General features: G+C 37.7%; 1 protein-coding gene across 1 annotated transcript in view; it reads right to left on the bottom strand.

Moving 5' to 3' along the window:
• Positions 1 to 22178, bottom strand: part of TENM4 (teneurin transmembrane protein 4) — a 2454724-nt gene that overhangs the window by 1736320 nt on the left and 696226 nt on the right. Inside the window, exon 3 of the mRNA XM_080687404.1 lies at positions 16696 to 16748. The gene's annotated coding sequence lies outside the window, so the exon portion shown is untranslated. The remainder of the gene's footprint in view (positions 1 to 16695; positions 16749 to 22178) is intronic.

Here is a 22178-nt window from a genome sequence, read left to right as displayed (position 1 = left end):
TCCTTATTTAGCTCCCTTTTTGCCCACATATTTTCTCTTATGCCAGATAGATGTGTTTCAAATTTGTATTTATTTTCTATGAGAGAATCCTTGGATTCTATTGGATTTTTTAAAAAAGAGTTTATGACTAGTTGAACTCTGCATCAGCTCTTATGATTAAAGGACTTCAAACTTTTAAATTTGCATACTGTTTTCATTCAAAATGCATCATTCATCATAATTTTGGGGAGATCACATGCCCTCCATTTCACAACTTGCTCTGTTCTCCAATTACTGACCCTCCTATTTCATCCAACTTATCATCTTGATGTGACACAAAAGCTAAACAACATGGTGATTATTAGAGCGATGATGAAATATATGTAGATACATGTATATCCCAACACATTTAACTGTAAAATAAACGGTGCACATGCCAGGAATTTTGGTGGGTTGTGCAGCAGTCTAAAATCTGTGTAATTTTTGTCATGACTAGAACTGACAGCCATGCAGAGCTTGCTATACCTCTCTCATCTCAGATCTTGCATGTACCATTTCATTCTCTGCACCCTGTGCAGTGACTACTTCTCCTTGAGCCTGAAAAACCTGTTTTATTTCTCTAGATTGTTAGTGTATTTTCCCCTTTCACTTCAAAGAAAATAGTATAATTGACTAAGATAGTGACAACCAACTAATTAGAACCCAAAGCCAAAAGTTTGGTCTCTGGCCCCAGGTGCATCCCTATCTCATCTGCATGCCCAAAAGAATTTCTTTATACCTATCTTGGGCTTTCCTTCTTCATCATCTTTGGTTTGGGCAGTGTGAGTGGCTTCCCAAAGGGGGATATAGGGGTGGGATTTATAAAAGGGGAGTGGGAAATTGTTAAGTATTATTACTATTGATTCACATTTTGGCTGAAAGCCTAATTTTTAAAAAAAAGCCTCCTTGCTGGGGAAAAAACAAAAACAAAAACAGAAAACATAACAAAACAAAAACAAACAAACAAACAAACAAAAACATTAAAGAGAAGCAGCAGAACTTAAGCCATTACATTAGTCCTCCTTTATGCACAGTTTGGGTTTCCATGGTTTCAGTTACCTGTGGTCACCCGGGAACTAAAAAGAATAAATGGAAAATTCCAGAAATGAACAATTCAAAAGTTTTAAGTTGTGTGCTGTGCTGAGAATTGTGATGAAATCTTGTGCTGAAATCCAGCTCCAACCTGCCTGGGATGTGGATCATTCTTTTGTCTCCAGGATGTATAAGCTACTCGCCCATTAGTTACTCAGAGGACAGCTGAATTATCAGGTTAATTGTCAAAGTATTACATTGCTTGTGTTCAAGTAACACTTATTTAATCATGGCCCCAAAGTGCAAGAGTAGCAATGCTGGCAATTCAGATATGCCAAAGAGAGTAAAGTGTATATATATCCAGGAAAAAGTAGTATAGATAGTGTTCAGTACCATTGCATTTTCAGGCATCCATGGGGGGTCTTGGAAGGTATCCCCTACAGATAAGGGGGTATTGTTTTTTTCGATGTGTCATTTATTGACTTACAAGCAAGAATAATGACCTTTTAACTACAAAATATAATAATTGGAGACATGTACTGCTCAGAGCCCGCATACTAACATTCAAAGTGATTATTGTGGTTAGACATGTCTGTGCTTACAGCACATGGCATGCAGTGTGGTGCACAACAAAGAATGCCTCCTACCTCCACAGAGCTTATAGACATCACCATGACCGTTCATGGATTCACTGCTCTAGATGTTTTATACTAAAATGACTCTTCTCTCTTTTCATTTTAATTGAGATTGATTCTAAGGCCACATGTTGTGGTAGCACAAATTCTATCTTTGAAATAAAATCAAGACTTTCTTAAACCAAATCCCAGTAATAGCTTATTAATTGAATAATTTTAATTCCTCAGAACCTGACTTGCAGAATTATGTCAATTATAAAAATTATATATAACTGTGTGTACACGTAATCATGTGCATGTGTGTGCATTATACAGACTACTGTATATGGATACAATAGATGTGAAAATGCCTAGCAAGGTGACGGGCCCATAGACACTCAATAAATACTAATTTCCCCCTTCTTAAACTATAATCTATAAGTTGATTTCAATAGTGGTATATAAAATATCACAATAGGCTTCTAAGAAATCAGACTGTTTTTGACACAGTGTGATTCAAAGAAAAAGCAAGGGCTTTGGAGCCACATAGTATGGGTCTGAATTTTGTCTTCTGGCTGGTAAGTGGCAATGAAAGATTTGAATTTTTGTATGTCTGACTCCAAAACTATGACTCTCTCACTATGCCACACTTCTGGGACAGAATAAAATGTTAAAATGATTCCAAAGCAAACCCAAAGAATATAGGGAAAGCTTGGAGAAGCTCTGACTGCCCCCTTTCTTAGCTGGAGTTTCAGCAGTCTCAGATAATGGCTACACAGTGTTCCCAGGGGCCAGCTCACTTGTCAATTTCCATGGAGATTCTCTACATGGTACTCAGGTATTAGTTTACAGAGCCACTCAAAGATTTCTGGAGGGTTTAAAATTGAGAATGGCCCTAACATGTTTGGCTCAGTGGATAGAGCATCCGCCTGCGGACTCAAGGGTCCCAGGTTTGATTCTGGTCAAGGGCATGTGCCTTGGTTGCGGGCACATCCCCAGTAGGAGGTGTGCAGTAGGCAGCTGATCGATGTTTCTCTCTCATCAATGTTTCTAACTCTCTCTCCCTCTCCCTTCCTCTCTGTAAAAAATCAATAAAAAATATTTTAAAAAAATGAGAATGTTCTTCCTTTGGGGATTAGTGAATCAATTACCCTTAAAAGTAATAGTGTTTTCCTCAAAGCCCTTCCTAGATTTAACCATTTACAACTAGAATGAGTCATTTGCCTTTCTGGAAGATAATGGGACTTTAACCAGTTTTCACAGAATGCATTCTCTACCCATAATCTGTATGGTTTCTTTTTTAGAACTGATTCTTTCTCCATTTTCTATATATATATTTTTTATTGATATTTCACAGAGAGGAAGGGAGAGGAATAGAGAGCTAGAAACATCGATGAGAGAGAAACATCGATCAGCTGCCTCCTGCACACCTCCCACTGAGGATGTGCCCGCAACCAAGGTACATGCCCTTGACCGGAATTGAACCCGGGACCCTTCAGTCCGCAGGCCAACGCTCTATCCACTGAGCCAAACCGGTTTCGGCTCCATTTTCTTTATTAGACAGAATAACCTTGAGCTGATACATATTTGAAGCACTACTGCTTTTGGAAAGGGGATATGGGAGAAGGAAATGTCAACCTGACAACTCAGTTGTCCTCCTCCTGGGAGGCAGGAGGCTTGTGCATAGGAATCAAATTTCCAAGTTAGACCTTGTCTCTTTTTAGCCTTGGATCTACTTGGGTAAGATAGTCTCTGTACCTGAGTTTATCCATCTGTAAAATCAGTATAAGATGTGATGACTCTGTATGAGAATTAAACAAAAAAGTCTATGCATGTAGTGGCTAACCCAGAATAGGCAATCACTGAATTTCATTCTTTCGCCTTGGTCTTTACTTAAGGTTTTTATAGGACTGGCCTCATAATTAATACTCATTTTTTTTAGAAAAAATATTCTACATTACTAGTATTTTCTTTGTGAAAGCTTTATAATAAATTCTTTGAAAAGCCGTACTTTTTTTTTTTACTGCAGTGTAGTATTCCATTGTGTAGATGTACCACAGTTTTTTTAATCCAGTCATCTGCTGATGGGTTTTCAAATCTTAGATATTGTAAATTGTGCTGCTATGAACATAGGGATAGATATATCCTTTCTAATTGGTATTTCTAGTTTCTTGGGATATATTCCTAGAAGTGGGATCACTGGGTCAAATGGGAGTTCCATTTTTAGTTTTTTGAGGTAACTCCATACTGTTCTCCACAGTGGCTGCACCAGTCTGCATTCCCACCAGCAGTGCACGAGGGTTCCTTTTTCTCTGCATCCTCGTCAGCAGTTGTAGTTTGTTGATTTGTTGATGGTAGCCATTCTGACAGGTGTGAGATGGTACCTCATTGCCATTTTGATTTGCATCTCTTGGATGATTAGTGACTTTGAGCATGTTTTCATAAGCCTCTTGGCCTTCCTTCTATCTTCTTTCGAAAAGTATCTAGAAGGAGTTCTTACCATTTGCAACAGCATGGATGGAACTGGAGAGCATTATGCTAAGTGAAATAAGCCAGTCAGAGAAAGATAAATATCACATGATCTCACTCATTTATGGAATATAATAAACAATATAAACTGATGAACAAAAACAGATCCATAGACAGAGAAACATCCATTAGACCATCAAACCACAGAGGGAAGGTAGGGTAGGGTGGGGGTAAGGGAGAGAGATCAGTCAAAGGACTTGTATGCATGCATATAAGCCTAACCAATGGACACAGACAACAGGGGGGTGAGGGCATGAGTGGGGGTATAGGGGGGTAATGGGGGAATAAGGACACATATGTAACACCTTAATCAATAAAGAAATTTAAAAAAAAGAAAAGCCATACTTGTTCTGGGTTATTTATTGTACATGGGGAATAAAGAAGAAGAGAATTAAAATACTATAATTATCTTCATGATTTTTTTTAATGAAAAGGACAAGAGACTTGTTCACCAGAATTCATGTCTTGCCTCCTGTATTTAATGATTTCTGTGTTTCTGAGCCTTGGTTTTCTCATTTGTAAAATAGATAAAATAATACTTGCTTTGCTTATGTCTTTAATACTTGCTTTGCTTATGTCTTATTGCTTAGTACATGCAACTGTATTACATATCACATGTTTCTAATCATATTATTTCACTAATCTTAACATTTTATTATTTTATATGCAACTCATTTATTGTTATACTAGAGGCCCGGTGCACAGATTCGTGCACTGGTGGTGTCCCTTGGCCTGGCCTGTGGGGATCAGGCCAAAACTGGCTCTCTGACATTCTCTGAGGGGTTCCGGATTGTGAGAGGGCACAGGCCAGGCCGAGGGACCCTACAGGTGTAAGGTTGGGGCCAGGGAGGGACTGCGGGAGAGCTGCAGGGCGTGTCTCGCCCAGTCCCCATTAGCTTGACTCTAGCAGCAAGCTAACCTACTGGTCAGAGTGTCTTCCCCCTGGTGGTTAAAGAGCGTTATAATGACTGGTCGAATGGTCGAACAGTCAGACACGTAGCATATTAGGCTTTTATTATATAGGATGAAAATGGTTTATTCTAATAAGAAAGCCTCTTCCTTTTTAGAACTTAAACATAATTTAAAAAATATATTTGTGTTTCTCTATTTATCACTTAAGATTTTAGTATAAAAAACAAAGAAAAGTATATGAAATAAATGTAATAGCTTAAAGATATTTAATAATGCCTTAAATTTCTTGTAGCTTGTTATCTTCCCATTTTCTTTGGTATTTAAGATGCTTTCATAGACAGATTCAATAAAATTAAGATAGCTTTAACACTGAGCTTTTCAAATGACTTATTATTTTCAAATTTATTCTACTAATGAGCAGGAGTTGAACAGATAAGCAGTTAGAAAGTTCTTGGTTCTTTAATCTGAACAGATGTAGATATTAAGTGGATTTTTATTGGTTTGAAGATTTTCTGAGCACTAGTCATGTGCTGGTCATGCTTACATACATCATTTTCTTTAATTCTCACAATATTAATTAGACCGATGTTATGACCTCAGTTTGTAAACACTGCTGAGAACATTGTGGCTAAGAGGGCTGAAGTCACAAGTAATGAAACCACGGTATGGATCTAGACTTGTCTGATGTGCTCTCTCACTATAGCCAGACAGGCTGACAAGCTGAAATAATCAGTCTTTGCCTTTGATCATTAGGTGGGCTAGAATTTAAACTGGAAAAATTCAGGAAGTCCATTTCTCACTTTATTTCTAGACCTCTCATCATTACCTTCGATAAAGGAACAGTTTTCAAAAGTAAGCTAGCAAATAGCTATTGCAACATTTCACAGTCTAGTACTTGAACAAGATTTAAAAAAAACTCCTCCCAGCTACTCACAAATTAATGAAATTTATGATTTAGGAAGAGCACATTACATACTACACATGCATTCTTTACAGCCATGGTCATTAACAGTGTTCCTCCAAAGCCCCCAATCCCTAGCATAACAATTCCCTAGGCTCTTTTTAAAAAGACAAATTCCTGAGGTCTTTCTGGAGATGGGGCCTAGCAATCTGTTCTCAGATGATTCTAATGTTTGCAAAGGTGGTATTCCAAAGAGCTATAGTTTACAAGTAGTGGTTGATATCAGGGCCATAACACAACCCTCACCTAGTGGTCCATTTATTCAACAGGTATTGTGAGTCCACGTTATTGACACATCACCATTCATAGATAGATATTCAGAGCACATAGTATATACTTATAGAGATAAGACAAACTCCTGACCCCCAAAATGCTTTAAATCTAACTGGGGGGATTAGACTAACATGCAGGAAGTTGACCCAAATTCATATGAACTTAATACAAAACATATAATATAGCAATATTAAATTAAGATAATGACAAAAGTGTGTCCAGAGAAAGGAGGCACAACTCTGTGTGATATTATTATCAGACTAGAGGCCCAGTGCACAAAATTCATGCATTGGGGGGCGTCCCTCATCTCGGTCTGCACCCTCTCACAGTCCGGGACACCTCAGGGGATGTCCAACTGCTGGCTTATGCCCACTTCCCATGCAGTCCGGGACCCCTAGCTCTTTATGGCCCACCTGCTCACTGCTCCTTGTTGCTTGGCTCACTGCTCCTTAGCGCTGCTACAGAGGCTGGAGAGGCTCCCACCACTGCTGCTGCGCTCGCCATCTGTGAGCCTGGCTTCTGGCTGAGCAGTGCTCCCCCTATGGGAGTGCACTGACCACCAGGGGACAGCTCCTGCGTTGAGCATCTGCCCCCTGGTGGTCAGTGAGCATCATAGTGACTGGTCATTCTGGTCATTCCACCACAATGGTCGCTTAGGCTTTTATTATATAGATAGCTTTTTTTGAAGGAGAAAAGCAAAGAGAATTAGAGACAGATAGATATGGAGTTACATCCAGCCACATAGTAGCTGAATCAATTAAATCTCCCCTTTGTTTCTTAGGTTCCTCATATTATATAAGAATTATATACTGAGTAGGATGATCATTATGGAAATAAAGATGATGAAGAATGACAACAAAAGCATTTTGTGATGTTTTAAGATGCACACAATGTTTTGGAAGGGGGCTGACATAAAGACTATGCTCAATGCATTTAAATTACTTTCACCTCTTTTGTATCATAATTGCTTCCATTTATTCTGCAACCGCTCCTGACCATGAATTGCTGAAAGAAATTTCCTTCTATTGTCTCAAGCAATCCTTACAGTCTTTATAAGGTAGATATGTCATCCCAATTTTAGGGATGAAGTGTGTGTGTGAGAGAGAGAGGGGGGGGAGAAGGAAAAGGAGGAGGAGGAGGAGAAGGAGAAAGAGAAGGAGAAGGAGAAGGAGAAGGAGAAGGAGAAGGAGAAGGAGAAGGAGAAGAAGAAGGAGGAGGATGAAGAAGAGGAGGAGGAGGAGGAAGATAAGAAGGAGGAGAGAGAGGGAGGGAGGAAGGGAGAGAGGGAGGGAGGGAGGGAGGGAGGAAGGGAGGGAGGGAGGAAGGAAGGAAGGAAGGAAGGAAGGAAGGAAGGAAGGAAGGAAGGAAGGGAGGAAAATTATATGTGTAAAACGTTATCATGCGAAGTCAGTGTTCCCTGATGCCCTTTGCTGGCACTGCCAATGGCCAGTTCACTTGACCTGCAGGACTCAGCATAATATCTAGCATAGATCAAGCTTTCAGTCTAGACCTGCATAAATAACAGACAAACAGACAAACATTTTTTAGGGTAGAAAAAAGATAAGTCATATTTAACGAAGAGTGCAGGGCAACATGTTAATGATCTGCAAGAAGAGTTTGCTAAGAAGTGATGATTAAGTTAATTTCTGTGAAGCACTGTGAACCAGAACTGAAAAGTAGTGAGCCTTCAGTACAGGCAAACCATTGTGCCAGTCCACGCTTCAATAAGCCACATTTGGAAAAGCAAGGATGAAGGTAAAGTAAACAGGAATAATAATAATAAAATTTGTGTAGAACTGTATAGCTTCCAATGCAATTTTACATGCACTGTTTCCTATAATCCTTACATATACCCTATGAGATAAAGAGATATGTGCCCTGTTTTAAATGAAAATGATGAAGGTTGAAAGCTTTCATTCTCTATCATTGTGAAAGCAGGGCTCCAGCCACAGGTGCAGTCCTGTCTGTGATCTTTCTTTTATGGTCTGCCAACCCCTGGCCTTTAAGATACTGGATCACAGTGCATTTACCTCACATTCTTCTTTCTTATCTCTGAGTCTGTCCTGAGAGGCTTTGTCAACTGCTTGTTAAATTCTAGCTTCGCCCCTGCAGTCATCCCCTATTCCACACCATGCCCCTATGAAACAGAAAGGAGTACAAAAGACTAATAACCCCATCCTTTGCTTTTCTGCTGGGTGAAGGGATTAGAGCAGAAAGGAATGGATAAAGGAAAAGATAATCCTTAGGTAATGAAAAACAGGAAGGAGAGAGGAAGTGGAGACCTATGATCCTGCAGAAATCTTTAGCAGATTTTTGCATTTTGCTGAGTGCTGTTTCTTTCTTTCTGTGGATACACTGATCTAAATTTTCATAACTATAGTAAGGGAAAACATTGTTTTTTCTTTTATCAAAATATTTTTCTAATACTGTTCTGTTAATGAAAAGGATAATGATGATAATAATACAACCTCCTATTTATAGTCCTTTAGATCTCAGCTGATCTTTGTATTAACTTAAAAACAAACCAAGGCTCAGAGGGAAGGAATTACTTCTTCAAGGTCACTTAAGCTTAACCATGAGTACAGCTGGATCCTGAATCCCCATATTCTTTCTATTATCATACCCTGTAGTTAGCATGCAAGAACCCTGTCATTATAATAACTTTATAATTAATCTATCTTCAGATAGATACGATTTATATAAAATTCCCACAAGGCAAGTCCTGTCATTTTATTTTATTTTATTTTATTTTATTTTTATTTTTTTAATATTTTTTATTGATTTTTTACAGAGAGGAAGGGAGAGGGCTAGAGAGTTAGAAACATCGATGAGAGAGAGAAACATTGATGAGCTGCATCCTACACACTCCCCACTGGGGATGTGCCTGCAACCAAGGTACATGCCCTTGAACAGAATCAAACCTGGGACCCTTGAGTCCGCAGGCCGACGCTCTATCCACTGAACCAAACCGGTTAGGGCAAGACCTGTCATTTTAAATTCAGCTGAACAGGTAAGACAAATGTGTGATTTTTATACCATGAAACAACCAATTTCCTGCCATGAATGAAGCTGACATCAATTTCAAAGAAACAAAAGCAAGAAAGAAACAAATCAGGTAAGCCTGCCTGTTTACAAAGTGAGAATTGGAACCACAACCACAGGTCTGCAGACTTCTTTTGTGTCAGAAGACACTAGTTTGCAGCATCTCTTCAGGCTTGCTTTCAATTACGAGTTAACAATAACAACTACTTGGTAATCGTGTTTAATCTTCAAGAATATTTTACTTCAAAGACCTACCCAGGTTCTCCAAAGAGACTTGTTCATAGGAAATATTCTCTGCTGCATCTTCAGGGAGGCAGGATGATGTCATGAAGTGGGCTGGGAGCTGGGCAGCACTGGCTTCAAGTTCCAGCTCCAACACCTTTTTGCTTTGCTATCTTGTGCATATTGCAAAAAAGTAGACATAATGATGCTTAGGATTTTATGGGAAGTTCAAATAAAAACTTTTCTTCCTGCCCGGCCAGCATGACTCAGTAGTTGAGCATCAACCTATTAATCAGAAGGTCACAGTTTGATTCCTGGTCAAGGCACATGCCTGGATTGCAGAATCAATCCCTGGTGTGGGGCGTGCAGGAGGCAGATCAATCATTGATGATTCTATCTCTCTCTCCCTCTCCCATCTTCACTGAAATATGACCCTACTTGATAGAAGGAGCTCAATAAATGCTTGTTGAATTACAAGAATTCCAGCTGCATGTCTTAAATTACAAAAGTCAGATATAAATCTTGCTTATCTGTATCAAGCCCTGCTGTTGGATTGAATGACTGAGATGGCAGGGTCCACCCTGATAATAATGGAATCCCTCATAGCTGGCTCATCACTGCTGTTGAGCACTCTAGCTTTATATTTCTATACATAGTTAGAGCTTTATTATCCTAGGAGAGGTAGTCAGTATTTATTTCGCCATCTGTAAAATGGAGATAAGATGGCAGGGTGTGGTCTTTCTAGCATACAGGATTTTGATGAAGATGAACACAGACATTATATGTAAGAATGTTCATAAAGTGTAAAAGTCTATTCTAATAGAGGGAAGCATCACTGTTGCTGTAAGATCTTGTCCTAGTGTTTGTGCATCATGGATCAACTGTTTGGCCAGGAATTTGGATTCCACAACAATATTTTTAAAGCTTAGAATAAAGCAGAGGGTACAATTAGAATGTTTGAGATCATTATGCTATGACCATCTAAGGGTTTTTGTGGTTGTTATTATTTGATATTTTTTATCCCCCTCTGGAAATTAAAGGCCTTATTAACTCCTCATTTGTATGACTTTCTTCATTCTGGTTCAGGAATGATATAGTGAGAGAAAAAAAATTGATTCTTACTATATATCTGAATTGTTCAAACATAAGTATATTTGGACTAACTTGTTCTTACAATATTTTGGCACTTTTTCTTAGCTTTTCAAGAAAGGAAGAAATTACATAGGTTCTTTTTTTCATATCCGTCATTTTATTTGTATGTTGGAATTTGCCTCTAACCTTTCTTAGCTCCCTGAAGGGAAGAAAGCCATTCCAGATAAGTGTCACCACCATTGGTTGTACATCACAGCCAGTTCAGTTAATTTCCAAAACCATGTACTGAGTATTTACTCTGCCTCACACAGTTCTAATAGATAACAAGAGGAAAAGGTGTGGCCTGCTGCTCTCAAGGAGTTCAGTATCTAATTGGGGAGACAGATGCTTAATTACAATTCAATGTATTGAATCTTTCCATATAGGAGTTCACTGCAGGACAGGAGAGCTCAGAAGATGGGCATCTAGATCTAGGAGGCCAAATAGCCAAGGAAGGCTTCCTAAAGAATGTTACACACTTAAGTATCAGAAAATTTAAAAATAAATAAGTTAGACAAACTCTCAAGTGACTAGCTAATTGTATTCCAAAAGGACAATATTCTGGAAAATGATTCAATCTTTACATTCCTTGCAGTGTTATACCTTGACTTACTACCATTCTTCTTTTCATCTGTTTCAAGGGCAAAACATAATTATGCACTAGCTGATCTACTAGAAAAATCTCAGGAGGCACAACCAGTGTTGGATTTAAAAAAGCCAGCTGATTATATATTATCAAGGCTGTTGAAAGAGGATTAAAAATGTTGTTTCATCTTCTAAATAATAATGACTAGCTTGTTTCACTATATTTAAAAACATACACCTCTATAAGAAACCATGGTAAAGATAGCATCTTTCTCAGAGTATCAGGTGCCACATGCCAAATGAAAATGGGGTTTACTCCACTACTCCACTGACAGGGTTTTTTGTGCGTTTTTTTAAGTCATACATTTCCCCCTTGAAGAAGTCATGCATTATCTTGAAGAGAGAAAAGAAAACACACCTCCACCCCCTAATTTATAATTTAAAAAGGAAAGAAAGAATGAACAGAAGCAAAGAGCATAAAAGGCTTTACTATTTGAGTGATGAACCATATTTGGAGTGGCCTCTCTCACTGCCAGTGTTCAGCACAAGCAGGAGAAAGAAACCTGAGAGTGACTCACTCAAGGTTGTTCATTGTGACTCAGAGAAGTTTGGATGGCTGAATGCAAGGGAGAGCTGACATATTTCTTCCCTTAAAAAGGTAATTTTTTATGTGATTAGTTTCAATCCCAAAAAGTAAACACAATCACAGTTCATTTCAAGCAGCAAACAATACATAGCTGCTTTCCTTTAAAGAGAGGAGTGTTTGGGAGTCTTCAGGCAGAGATACATCTACCACATAACAAAAATGCAAGACTGTTACTCAGTGAGAGTTGAGGGGAGATTAGTATGGCCTCCGTGGGACAAATGCTGAGGGTAGGGAGATAGAACTGGGCAGAGGTAGAGATGGTTAGAGGCAATGAGGAAGCAAGAATGGGTGGCAGGAATGGACTGCTTCCTATGACTTCTTAAGCTCCTTCACCCTTACCACCTCTGCAGGCTTCTAGCTCCCCACTCCACCCCTATCCCCCTGCCCCTTACTCTGCCTAATCATCCCAAGTAAATCCTATCTTCACTCTTCACAGCCAGTCCTTATGCAAGGCCAGGGACCTCTGGTTAAGAGCTCAGTATGTCCTGTCAAATACAACTGCATTCAAACCCCAAAGTTATTTGCTACTAGATTAGGAGCTTTTATCAAGCTAATTTAACTCTCTGAGCCTCACTAAAAATAAATAAATAAATAAATAAATAAATAAATAAATAAATAAATAAATAAATAATAGAAATTATAGTGTCTGCTGCAGAGGAGGGTAAGTAGTAAAAAATGTTATCATTTTCATGGCATATATGCCATGAAAATGATAACATTTTCTACTATTGTTTTTTTGGCTTGACTTCACTTAAAGAATGTTGGCTCTCTAGAACAGGCTATAAGTAAAACACGAGGCTTGTCTGCAGCCTATCCAACAGGCTCTATTACTAAATTCCAATTCCTTCTCATTAAAGCATTTAGCGATAATCCTGAACCATCTGTGGTTGTGGGAGTAAATCTACTCTAAGGAGAAAAGGCATTTCATTCCTTTGTTACCCACTTTTTTTTGCCCCTCTTGTCTATTTTAGGATGTCTGCCTCTTACTAGAGGACCTTATTTCTAAACTTGCATTTTTTTCTGTGTGTTAGTTTTTTTGTTTGTTTTTGCAGACTTAATCCTTCATTATTGTGAAATCCTTTGTGATGCTTGTCATGTGGTTTGGTTCACCCTATGGAATCAGCATTTTTCAATAATGCTGATTATTAAAGAGTTATAAACCCCTTTTGGAAGGAAAGAGCTTGATTTGAAAATGGAATTCCTTGTGGTACAGCACCATGACACTCCTGGTATAAAACCATGCAGCCTTCCAGATAAAAGGTAACTTGGAATATTGTGATTTAATTTTTATACATTCAATGTTATTTGAGTTGTCGATTTCCTTCTGGAGAGAGCGAGAGCTATGCTCTCCTGATTCCCAAGCTAGCAAGTTTTCACCCAAGTTCAATCGGAGACTGAGGGCAAATTTGAGAGGATGAATGGACAAAGTGATGCCTAACTTAATAATAAGGAGATCTGAAGGTCAACTTGAAAAATTTTAGAGGCTGAATATAAGGAATAACTTTGAGCAAATTAAAAGGAAATGTGGAGTTTAATCAGATTGGTTTGGTAGAGGGAAAGCCAGGTTACCATGTAAACCATTAAAACCAACATGGGAAAGAAGGAACATGAAAAGAAGGTGAGGACTGTCCCAGTCTGGTGTGGCTCAGTAGTTTAGGACTGACCTATGAACCAGGAGGTCATGGTTGGATTACTGGTCAGAGCACAGGCCCAGGTTGCAGGCTCAATCCCTAGTGGTGGGGCATGCAAGAGGTAGATAAGAAAACTAACTGTTGACTAGAATTAGCTTAAGAAAATTGGAGATCAGAAAGGCTAAGGAGTTGGGATCAATGAAAAAGTTCCCAGAGAATAACAATTGCAGTCATTACCATGGCCTTGAAAAGTGATACAGAGAAGTGGTAGTATTACCATAAGCTCTCATGTCAGCCCTCCAAGACCCAGAGACTGTACTTGAGTCCCTTAGAAAGAATCTGCTTCTTATGGCTAGGTAGCATTTTGCTGTGTATATGTACCACACCTTCTTTATTTAACCATAGATCAAACTAATCAGTCAAAAAAAAAAAAACAAAAAAAAACAAGATGAGATATTACCATTTGTGACAACATCGGTGGATGTTGACAGATAGAAAAGGACAAGAATCATATGATTTTACTCATATGTGGGATATAAAACAAAAAGCAACAAATGATCAAATAAAACAAACTCATAATAGACACAGAATGGTGGTTGCCAGAGGGGAAGTGGGTGGGGGGTGGATGAAGAGAGCAAAGTGGATCAAATATATGGTGATAGAAGGAGACTAAATTTTGGGTGGTTAGTACACAAAGGAGTAGACAGATATTGTATTATAAAGTTTTACACTTGAAACTTATATGATGTTATTAACAAATGCTACTATAATAAATTTAATTAAAAATAAAAGAAGAAAACCCATTTTTCTTTTATTAATCTTGCCTACCCCACCACTCTACTTCTTACTAGACCTTATTGCTAAACTAACACACTTTTCTGTCTATTCTCTTCCCTGTACAACCTTATAAGAGTACAGAGAAGATAATGGTTCAACAGAGTGGAAATCAGGCAAGAATTCAAGAGAGTTAATTTGGTTATATAGGAAAATATAATTGAGAAAAGGTGATTGCAGGGTATAAATCAGAAATTGTAGGCCTCTGAAGGAGTTTTTACATGAAAGTGGAAGAAGTACTTGGTAAGGTTTCCTCATTAGCAAAGAGCACGGGAAGTCTTCTGGCCTTGAAATAAATCAAGTGTGACTTGATGAGAATCTTTTTAGAGGAAGGTAGTGTGTATTTGGAAGAACCATATATCAATTTAAAAAGGAATGAGAAAATAAACTTTTATTAGCCATATGAGCATGTATTATTTGCTTTACACACATTAGCTCATGAAATGTGTACCATATCCATATGAAATTCCTATTATTACCTCCATTTCACAGAAGAGGAAACTGGGTTACAGGGAGATGACTTTCCCAAGTCACACAGTGAGCCAGGGGCAGAAGCAGGTTCAACCCTAAGGCTTTGCAAATTCCAAGCCACACCCTTCTCATTTAGCTTCCAGCCCCATATTGAGAATTCATTAGCATATTTTATCTGCTTTAGTGGAAGGTAGTAGTAAAGAAAAACAGACCAAATGGGTCAGGAGAAAGGGGCTCAGACTTGAGGAAAAATTGATGGGAAGGCATAAGCATACCAAAAGCTCTGAGTGAATTGTGATGAGTGAGGGACTCCTGTTGGTGACAGGCAGAGAAATCTACAGACAGACCTAAGTATTTTAGATTTCCAAACACAAATTTGCTAAAAAATTAATTTTGTGCCACCTGAATCTTTCACCCCAGATAGATCCTAGAAACTTGTTTGGGTGTTGAGTAAATAATCCTGACCCAGCAAAATTTTTGCTGGGTCAGGATATAGAGAATGGTCTATGTCATTGATTGAAACAAAACTGTCTCCTTTCTAATTGTACAATAAATATTCATTGTGGGAAAAGTGCAGTTATACACTGAGTAGTGAAATTTGACATTATTATATTAGCATGCTGATTTTTTTTCCCAAATCTAAGATGCCATTGATAGAGAACTGCAACATTATTTTATGCAGCACTAAAAAATATTTCCAATCATACCTAGAAGATACCATTAATTGTAGGACACAAGCTGATTTTCAGAGATGTTATAATAGAAATACATCTGCATCCTAAAATCAACAAACGACCACATTTTCTTTCCATCCAATTTCATGCTCCAGTATAGATAATGTTGACTACTGCTTTTTCATGTGTCTCAACATTTTCTACAGGGATAATTTTTTTTTTCTCAAAATCATAATTTTAACAACTACATAGTACTCCATTGTGTGCCTATGCCATTATTTAATAAGCTCTGAGTCATTGGGTAATAGTTGTTTTTTGTGTTTTTTTCCCCCCTAGTGATTTATTATTATAAATAATGTTACAGTTTTTTTAAAAAAAGAGATAAATAGTAGTACTTCTGTTTGATGGTTTTCTTAAAAGAGGTTCTCTTGAACTGAATTAGCAGACCAATGGGCATAAATATTTTTAAGAGTTTACCTATGTGTTCCCCTATTTCTTTAAAAAAAAAAAAGTAATGTAGTTTACCCTAGAAAAGCAATTTTAAAACCAGAGACAATAAGGCCAAGAATTCAGTACTCAATGCTGGATCTACACCTTATTCTGGTGCTGCCCAATCCATTCTTGTTTCCCTTGATTCAGACTCTATTAGCATGTGTTGTTTCTAGACTGCTTCTGCTCAGCAGACTGAGAGGGGGTTCTGCCTTCTGTCCCCACAAATGGGTAGGAAGTATGCTGAGACACTGTAGCCTCCAGTGTTTCCATCTTCTCAGACAAGTGGACAAATTCCTGGTGATAATCCCAGTACCACTACATCTCAGCACAATCTCACCTTTACTTGACAATGCCCAGCTGGCCCAAAGAAATTGTTTATATATTTTCTGTACATGTAGCCACTGCCAAACTTGCTGACCAATTTGAGGCCAACAGACCAAACTAGTAATTGCTCTACCCATCTGCACTGTTTGCTTTATTGAACTCAGTCCTTAATGAGGATCTGACCAAGGAGAGCAGCAGGGTGTGACCTGACCACATTGTAAAGCCAGATTGATTAAATTTAGCTTCATCATAGGATTGTGGGTTATCTATGTGGGTGTTAATGGCGACGCTCCAAATGGCTTACCTCATTCAGCCGTGCCTTTTCAGTCCAATCAGTCCAGTAAAAATGTGGTTTCTCTAGGAAAGGAGAAATATAGGAGTAGAATGAGTAGGGCAAAAATTATAATATAAAGCATTCAGACAAGAGTAGTTCTTTCAGTAAAAATAACAATTTCACTCTATAATTAAGGAAGAGAACAAAAATGCAGTAAGAGAAAATAAGGTTTCTATCATATGATTCTAACACCACCTATAGAATTGAGATCTACATTGAGTTTAGCCTTCAGAAAAGAATTGACCAGATGAAACAAGAGTCATTTGAAAGTCATTTCATCTCACTCTTCAATTTTCTTTTTTTTTTTTAAATATATTTTATTGATTTTTTACAGAGAGGAAGGAAGAGGGATAGATAGTCAGAAACATCGATGAGAGAGAAACATCGATCAGCTGCCTCTTGCACACCTCCTACTGGGGATGTGCCCGCAACCAAGTTACATGCCCTTGACCGGAATCGAACCTGGGACCTTTCAGTCCGCAGGCTGACGCTCTATCCACTGAGCCAAACCGGTTTTGGCTCTCTCTTCAATTTTCTGAATGCAGAGAGTCTCATCAGTATCCTACCTTGCTAATGCAGAGAGGGGTATGTCAAATGAATCCAGGCTAATTACAAAATGCCTCTGACATAGCAAGTACAACATATGTATGTTCTTCCATGATTTGACTTCTCCAAAGGTTTCACCCACGTGTTAATGAGCAGCTTGAATTTCAAGCTGGTTTGAAAGTGATGAATCTAAACCTAAATCTGTAATCACATCCTTCAGCAAGAGCATTTTCCTCAGCATGAAAGAATCCTAAAAACATTCACACTAGGATTTATATTTTTAACTGTAATAGAGGAGCCTTCCTTTTGCCTATGCTTAATATCATTTCTAAGAAATGCATAGGTGATTATGATTGATATGCCTTTTTATTCTTTATGAGAGGATTAAGAGTACAAGTAATTTCAGTAGAAATCCTCAGATTTCTCTAAGATGCTAGAACTCAACACCTTCAAATTATTTTAATTTTTATGACTTAAGATCATGACCTGTATGTTAATATCCCTACCATGTCAAACATTGAGATACTTTATTCACAAAGGTTGTAAAGTCTTTTCATTTTTGTGTGTTTAAATTATTAGTGTAAACATTTTTACTCAAATATACCCAACCTTATTATTACATTTCTTTCTTCAGTATCATTGTTCTTTCATGCTTTATGTAACATTTCAAAAGAAGGGGTTTTATACTTTACTAGTTTTAAGACACATCAAAAGGTAGTATTAGGAATCAATCTTTCTTAAGATAATATGAGGAGACAACTTGGCACAGGAACTTACACTAGAAAGAGAAAAAAGTTTCTTAGATTTGAAAAGGACACTGTGCAAGTTATAATCCATCTAGGTTGGCATCTTCCCAATAACCCCAATGTAAGGATCTGAACTAAAAATGCCGATCAGCGATCAATATGTTTTTATGATGAGTCCTGAGCTTATTAAATCCATCATCTAATTTCCCTTCTAGGTTCAAACTCAGTTTTGCATATAATGACCAAACAAATAGATCATTTTAAAATTATCCATCACAACCAGCAATCATTTTCTGACACTTTTTTCTCTGTTTCTTCCTAAACTAAGGCTAAAGCAGGTGCCTTTAGAGGTATCCTCAGAAAGCCCTGAACATAATTCAATCATAGCATTTTTAATATAATATGATAGTTGATGGTTTAGTATGTTCCTTTTTCCCATTATACTATAGTGTGTAAAGGAGGTACCTTAATCACTGATAAGATAAAGATTATTAACAGGTGTGTTCAAAACTATTCTATCCTCTGATTTTAATAAAATAAACACATATAAAACATGTGGTTTTGCTCACTTAGATAACTCAACTTCTCTATATCACACCCTTTCATTTGAACATAGTTCTTTTATTTTCTGACCAGTTTCTGGTCTTTTGTGATGCAGAATTGGGCTAATTGATAAAGAACATAGAACTATAAAGTTATAAGAAAAGATGGGAATAGGAAAAATAGGCTTAAAAGAGCTTATTCTCAGGAGAAAAACAGAGGAAGAGGAAATACACAATTTAGATGGAGAAGACACAGTATGAGGCTAGTGCAGCAAATCTAAGGGTCAGCAGAATCAGACAGTCAAAAAGGATAAATAGGAGAGAAAGAAGGGGTGGAAGAGAGAGAGTTAATTAGTTAGTTGGTTAGTTTTGAGGTTAGTGAATAAGACATTCCAGGGATAAGAAAGTGGTACTAATGAACAGGATATAAGATAATTTTAAGAGGTTTAGGGACCATGTCTTCCAATCCTCTTTATTGGTCTTTGAGAGAGATGAATGACTGATGTCTATTTTGGCATTACTTGACTTCTTTACTAGCAAAACACTTGGCACTGAATCAATGGGTCTTCATATTTAATGGTATTACAATAAGTTATGCACTCTAATTGTTCCTCACAGTTTCTGGCACAAATTGTATTTCTGATAAGAGCTTATAAATGAAAAAAAAAAAAATCCCTGAATAAGTAAAATTTTCTAGTTAATTTTTTCACTAGGGAAAGAAGCTAAAAGATGAGAATTTAACATATATGTAAAAGGTTTGGCACCTCTTCATGTATGTATAGTGACCTCATTCATCTCTCTTTAATTATGAATAAAATCTATGCTAACAACACAATGAAAGGGACTAAATATAAGTTATATATCAGAATAGACATAGAAAAAATAAAATATTAAAATTCATGTTAAACAAAATGAAAGTTTTATTTATTTAATAACAATTAAGTTTGAGGCAAATTGTCAAGTACTGAGAATTAAAAGAGACTGTGTTCAGAGGAGGCTTGCAAGTTGGTGGTGAGAGAAAGTAACTTAAAAAGCAATCACACTATTCTTAACAGGGGGAAACCCACGTTCTGTGGGCACAGAAATAGGGCCTTCTAAGAGCCAGGACTATCGTCATAGAACTCACACTTCAAGGATGAGCAGTTCAGCAGGCAAAGAAAAGGCACGCCTGGCAGAGAAACTGCATACGTAGGAGCTTGGGAGAGTGAATAGACAGGCTATGCTTAAAAATTTCAAGAAGGCTATATATTTAGAAGATGTGGTGCTTTTAAAGGTGGGGTGCATTGAGGGGCTTGGAGTGGTAGAGGATTAAGATGGAGGTCAGCTTCAGATGAGCAAAACTATGAATAAATGAATGCCATGATTAATGAAAAAAGGACTTTTCCTGAACCGAAGAGAGAGATAGGAAACACACACACACACACACACACACACACACACACACACTTATTTGTTTTGTATATTTATCTTAAGGAAGAGGATGCCTGTGACATTGCAGAAAATGAGCCTATAGCATGCAAAGCTGGTGAAAATGAATTCATGTAGAAGATGCTGAGGGTGCTAGAGGAGAGGTAGGGTTGAAAGACATTTTTGGAGTCAGGATTGACAGGTGTGGTGACTGGGTGTGAAGGGTTAAGGCAGGGGAGAAACTGTGGAAGACACAGAGCCATGTGGTTTCAGAGTCTGGGTGGATGATGGTCGCTCCATTAACCAAGATGGGATACAGAAAGAGCAGTCTTGGCAGGAAAGCCAATACATTCAGTCTCGAACATGTTGTATTTGAAGTATTTGTAAGACATCCAGGGCTTTAGCCATAAATGATATTTTTTCACATTAAGAAGATAACCTGAGTTTGTTGGTATAAATGAACATCAGCCTTATGAATATAAGACCAAGAAAGGAAGCCAATATGAAAACCCTGGCCAGGGCTGGGAGAGTGGTACAGTGTTTGAGAGAAAGGAAATACAATTGCTAGGGTGGAATCCTGTAAATAAGAGAAAAAAAAAATATTGGGGGGAACTGGGGATCTGAATTTCAAAGAAAAGAAGTTAAAAAAAATAAAGGCTTTGTCCTCCATAAAAAAAAAAATCAGGATGTAAAAGAGAGTTGATTTGGATTTATCAGGCTTCAGTTTGCATCTAAAAATTATCAAAGAATTTTGATAAGCTTCACACTAAAGAATAGGTGAGAATATTAAAATGATACTTTCAGTACTAAAGTTAAAGGGTTTCTGAATTATAAATTATATAAATATTTTCTTAACAACTATATATTTGAGTTAATAGAAATGCATCTTCCTCCCTCCCTCCCTTCATTTCTATTGGCATTCAGATACCATAAGCCTTTACTTCAGTGAGCACTGCGAGGAAATGAGAGCATCATATTCAACTACAGGCAAGTTTGGTTCTAAATTCCAGAAGGAAGATATCCATTAATTCGAGCTCAGGAACTAGAGAGAGATTTCAAGAGAAGATAACAATTAAGTTGGAAAATCTGGTGGGGTTTTAGTCTATAAAGAAAAGAAAAACACAAAGAAATTTTTCAGTGAACAAACTAGGTTCTCAGTTAAAGTCTGTGCAATGAAAATCATCTTCAGTAAGACTGCATTTTTCCAGGCAAAGGAATCCCCAGAATTTCTATGTCCTTGCTTAAATATTTAAAATGGCTGCTCTGGACATGCACATCTTTTGTTCTGTGAGCTTTGTACATAAATGATGACCCAAACCAATGAAGGATTTAATGCAAATCGATGCAAATGCAAATGCCTTCATTTCAGACAGCTGCAATGGTTATTTCTGTACATCTGGGAAGCAGCTGTTGAGAGCAGTTCATCTATACACTGGTTTTTGTTTAACTTTAAGTAAGTGTCAAGTTTAAAAGAAATGTAGGTGATTAGAAGGTGGTAAACATTCCAGGAGTTCCTGAACATTTTTTGTGTGAGGGCTTCTAAACAGCTCTCCTCCCATAGAGTTGGCCTGTGGAATGTTCTCCTGCATTACCTTTCCCCATGCAAGCTCTGAGAGCTCCTAGCCTGATAGGAGAGGGTAGCTGGTTTAATGATTCCAGAAGCACTCATCTCTAATAATTGCATAGACCAAGTAATGTGATAGTCATTTTCAAGGCCAAGTATAAGTGATTACTCACAGGAACACACAGGTTATGATAGGATAGCTGACAGTGACAGTTAAGAGGCAAGATTCAGGGTTTGACCCTTTACTACAAGAAGCTGTGCAAACCTTGCATTTGAGACAGACAGCTGATGAGATGCCTTCTCCTTGGGATTCATACCATCACAATAGCCTAACAGATTTAATGGCATAAAGGCATTGACCTTTGTGGGAAGAAACATGTTCTCATGAGAAAGAAAAAGGTGCAATATGTCCCTGCATGCTGCAGTTTTGACAGTGAATGACAGCATAGGCTGACCCCAGTCTCCAGGAAGCATATGCATAGGTTTTGGCATTATTACCCTCTGATTAACTTCTGAGATACCTTGCAATATGGAACTCTTACAGGGAAATTGCTCTGTAATGCTAGCTGTAACATTTAGAAACTCTGCTTATAAGAGCTAAAATATACCCCAAAGGCAGTGTGGCCTTATATAATACTAGAGGCCTAG

This window comes from Plecotus auritus (genome assembly GCF_963455305.1).
Source record: "Plecotus auritus genome assembly, chromosome: 9".
In the NCBI taxonomy this organism is placed as follows: domain Eukaryota; kingdom Metazoa; phylum Chordata; class Mammalia; order Chiroptera; family Vespertilionidae; genus Plecotus; species Plecotus auritus.
This window is presented reverse-complemented; position numbering and strand designations above follow the sequence as displayed.